This window comes from Amborella trichopoda, chromosome 5, assembly GCF_054954075.1.
Source record: "Amborella trichopoda isolate Santa Cruz 75 chromosome 5, AtrichopodaSantaCruz75HAP2 v2.0, whole genome shotgun sequence".
Classification (NCBI taxonomy): Eukaryota; Viridiplantae; Streptophyta; class Magnoliopsida; order Amborellales; family Amborellaceae; genus Amborella; species Amborella trichopoda.
In genome coordinates this window covers 17,952,452-17,957,500 of record NC_142340.1, presented here as the reverse complement: position 1 = coordinate 17,957,500, position 5,049 = coordinate 17,952,452, and positions in this window count along the sequence as shown.

Genomic DNA, 5,049 nt, shown 5'->3' with positions numbered 1-5,049 from the left:
GATGAGCGAGCCGAAGGACTGCGTGACCCTTGTGTATGATGGTAGCTTATAGAGATGGAAGCCAAAGCCTCATACATGTACCATCACACGGCATGCATATTGATAGACCGTTTCGGGAAAGCAATCCACCTTTTATGATGAAGCGTATGCATATACGAGAGATACCCCTATGCACCATAGGAGTTGTGGTCGCATTAGGTCTAGGTGACCTGGACTCCTCTCTACGAGAGGACCTGAAATCCACAGACTGAGATTGTGTTCCCTTGGCTCATCGATCAGATTTTGGTGATCCGCTAATGAGCCCCTGCTTGGACTGTGGGTCATGAGAAACACTTGATTGGTTTGATAATGTAAGTGTGGTCTATAGTCCACAGTTGAAGGTGGCGTGTCACATGATTGTTGATATAATTCTTAAGCCATATGGATTCATTTCTCATCAAATTAATTTAATTATGTTTTTTTTATGTTAGAAATTATTTTAGAATTTTTATTTGAATTTTTATTAACGTCAAGATATTTTATTTATGAAATTTGGATTTGTAAAATTAAAGATATTGAATTTACAATGGTTTAAATATTCAAATAAATATTCTAAAATTATTTTTATGCAAAATAAAATTTCATGGAGGCCCATTGTACACATGGATTGAGCCGAATAAAGAATGGGATCCCTATCTATTTACATAAATATTCATTATATATACTGCAACATCGAAGGAGAAATCCATTTTTTTCTCTTTCGTCTCTAAAACTAATACTAAGTAGCTCAATGCTTCTATTGTCTATTGTTGGATTCATAAGAAATCTTATACTCAAGGATGAATGGGAAATGCAAAATGAGACTTGCTATCACTCCCGGTGCTCACAACCGATTGTCCCAGCAAAGAACCCCGAGTCTCGTTCCCACCATCCATTGGAGACATATAGAACACAACTATCCCGAATGGATTCTTCGGTATATATGAGAATGAAATGTTTTGCACAAATGACTTAGAGTTTCCTTAAGGGTATGGGAATATCAAACTGTGACAATAATCGAGAAGATGAGGCCCTGTCTTGTAAGCGCTTTCTAAACTCCATTGTATAGTTGCACTCGTTCTCTACGGAGCTTTGGTCCTCGTGGAGCCCATGCATGCCTTCCTTGAATTGGCATACCCCACCTGTTACCACTTTCTATTTTATGCAAGGATTTTCTTATGTGGTTCATGTGACCTTATGTTTTGGTAATAGTCAATTGTGACATGTGGTCAATATTAAAGTAAATATTGACTTGATATATCTTTGAAAGATTTTGTGAAAGTGTGAAAATGATTATGCTATTTTATGGTATGCATAATATTTTAATTGGATTTAATTTGACTTAATTCCTATTGATGGAAAATGGTTTAAGAAAATGGATAATGGTTCATACACCTTCCATAATGTTGATGGTCCATCTATGAAATGGATGACACATACATCTTATCCCACAAATCACCCTTGTTCGACGGTCCACATTCAATCTCAGTTAAGAGTCAAATTATGAGAAACCCTAAACCCAATTTTGCACTATAAATAGGGGTGTACCCCTCCCTATTCTCTACACATCTCTCTTCTCTCTCTCTAAAGGGCACGCCCCACTATCTCTCCTCCCTCTCAAGACTTTCTCTCTCCTCCCTCTAAAGCCTCTCTCTCTCTACTAGCCTATCGCTAGCGGGGCACGCCTCAACCCTAGGTCACCTCTTAAATCACTCTCTCATCTTGAATAAACCTGGTTGAGGTAATCTCCGGCATCTCCATTTTATTTTTTACAATTTAATCTTTATATTCTCAAGCATAAGAAGTGGCATCATGGTTTTTAAGATCTTGGATTTATTATTTTTATTTTATGTGTAGCAAGAATTACTGTAGTAAGCCTATTTTTTATGATCTTTGTCAAAAGAAAAAGAAAAGAAAGTACTGTAGTAAGACTATTTGTTGTGATCTTTATCAAAAGAAAAAAAAAAGGAAAGGGGAGAAAAGAAGAAAATAAGAATATATATTCACCGAGAATATCACATTAGTCTTTCTTTCATTAGTATTAGAGCTATTGATACTTGATGTTATTAGTTGTCTTTTCTTTTTATGAATTAGATATAAGAAAGTTAATGGCGTCTATGGTCAAGTAGTATACCCATAGTTAAGAATTATTGGAATATTTCGACACCGAAATGACACTATGTATAATGGGTATTCTGGGCTATTTTGGAGCAGTGATACGAATAAGATAATGATATATTTTTCTATTGCATACCCAGTAATTTTGTGTGTCTTAGAGAGTAGGATCTACCTACAAAATATCAATGGGAAATCCTATGGAAATTTAAAGTTATGGACTCATCAATGAAAGGTGTCCGTTCTGACCTTGCAAAATCCAGGAACTGTCTATTGAGCTTCGTGAATTTTCCTACCAATGATATGATTTTATTTTTTTCTTAAACTTTTACGGTGATTCATAAAATTGAGTCTACTTTAAAAAAAAAAAACATTTATTAAGAAATTCCTTGTCATTTGAAACATATGATGAATTTATTGAAGGGTGTGCAAGTGCTGTATTCTACAATGAAAATTATTTTCATGACTTGGAAGTCAAGATTTTGTTTCTAATCTTAACAAAATGTTTTGTGGCTCACACTAAGTTTTTTTACTTCCATTCTAATTCTATTTCTAATAAAATTTATTTGAGAGAAAAAGATCTATGGGAAGAGAGGAATAAAAATTCTTAGATTGAAGAGAGGTCATTCTGAATTTTCTACAATTTGGTATGTTCTTCATTGAGACATGAACAACTATATTTATCAAGCCTACTTACTATAGGGATATGAGGCTTGTGGAAATACATGTGCTACCATTACGTGTCTACTTTTTAAAAAAATTTCTTTTAAAAGAAAACTCCATAAGGATAGAGAGAAAATACAATTTTACTAGACAATATTCATTCTTGAAATTCTGCAGTATGATTTATTTTGTGATGTGTATGTCACCTTATGTATTTCTCTGAATAAAGGTATTATTTGAGATTCACACCATGATGTTATAATTTGGTTTTGAGTCTAGTTTTCAATACAAGAGATTTCAGGAAGAAATTCTCTAAGGCTTGAGAGAAACAACTTTTTTATTGCGAGATATTCAACTTGATTTTCTGTTGAAAAAATTTCATTGTGATGTAAAAGTCACTAAAAGGTAGACTCTCTAAATGATGTGATTTAGGGATAGAATTGAGCGCTATTTTATATTTTTGAGTCTATTTTTGTATTCATAGTAATGGAGACCATTTTAGGGCTCATTTTATAGTGTACCATGTGTATGGTTTATTATAATGAAACTTCAGAGAGAGGTAATACAGAGTTGTCGAGATACGACACTCCATATGAAAAATGTTCGATCTAGGAATATATAAGAAAGAAGAAGAAGCACATACCTATAAAAAACATCTTGATTTCTTCAAGATGAAGGGATACATATATAGACTTGGTGGTAGCAAAGAAACACTAAAGATCAGTGGGAGGATCTTTTGGGAGAATCAAATTTTTGATATGTGAAATGATGAGATGAAGAAGATAATTTCTTCACTGTGTGAGACAGAGAGAATCCAAGTGCCGAAAAGATGGACACTTCGTGACATGTGAAACCAGTTGCGTGCTCTTCCAAGTTCACAAAAGCTTGTCAAATGAGTAAAACAACAAATCAAGAAAGCCCAGGCACCACACTATATGGTTTTAATGTATGAAATCTATCCCACATTATATGGTAAGGTTATATAGAGAAAGATGATTCAATAAATTTTTATTATGTTTAATATGTTTTAGTTATATTTTTTTGGCTAATTGTTTTATGAATATATGTGAAGTGTATAGACATTAAGTGATAGGTACTAACAAATTTGAATGGGCCGATTTCTTTTATACCATGTATTTTAGTACCTCATTGTGCTAGAGTATGATCTACTTAAGGTAGTACTACACATGGAGATTTGATTTGATCTAGGACTTTGAGCCCTAAGAATGAAACACAAGAGATGGGTGTAACTCATTCAAATAGGGAGTGTTCTGATGAAACTCGGTCTTAGTGACTATCCCGCCAATACTGTCTATAATATGATGTGTTGCATGTGATGATGATATCTTGCTAAAGTCTCCATATTTGACAAAAAGGAAATATTTTGTCAAAGTTTGAATAGACATTCTTTAGTCATGCTTTATTTTGGACAAAATTATAAGATGGTATTTATGATTTGTTTTTGTGGCCATGAACTTAACATGATAGGAAATTAAAAGTGAATGCGGTAAAATGATTTATGAAGACTAAACATGTATTTTAAAATTAAAATTGAATGATTTAATAAAACCTAAGTCTATAATTTTGAGAAAACCACATAGTCATACAAGATCCACTAAGTCTTTATGAAAATCATTTTAAACTGTTATATTATTATATAACTACTGCTTGTGAATGTATATATATATACCAAGTCAATATTTTTTTTATTAAAGAAGAAAACATTGTGTCTTGAAGGTATTTATAAAAGTGGGAGAAAAACTATCATGCATTTTTTTAAAAAAAATACCCATATACTTTGACCCATGTTTCTAGTTATTTAAAAATCCTCGATTACTTTAGACCTTGAACCATTATAAGAATGCCATCTTATTAGGTTTCCTTAACACATGTTGTGTTGATTAGACAACTTGGTTTGTATGAATTTACTACTAAAACAACTACTGGTTGAACCTTTGTGGTTTAGGAAGGTTTTGTATATTGTGACACCAGCGGGCATTGAATTACATATTGCATGAGACTTGCTATGCTACTTCATGATATAGACAGAAGAATGTTGAGAATGTATATGTTGTATGTGTAATAACTGAGTGGGAGCTACTACAATCCCACGTTTCTTTTAATTGCTTAGATATTCAGATATACTGGTGCAAGCTATCTCACGGATTCTGATTATGCCAAGTCTACATCTGGATATGTATTCATGCTTGGAAGGCCTACAGATTCTTGAAAATTAAAGAAACAGTATGTTGT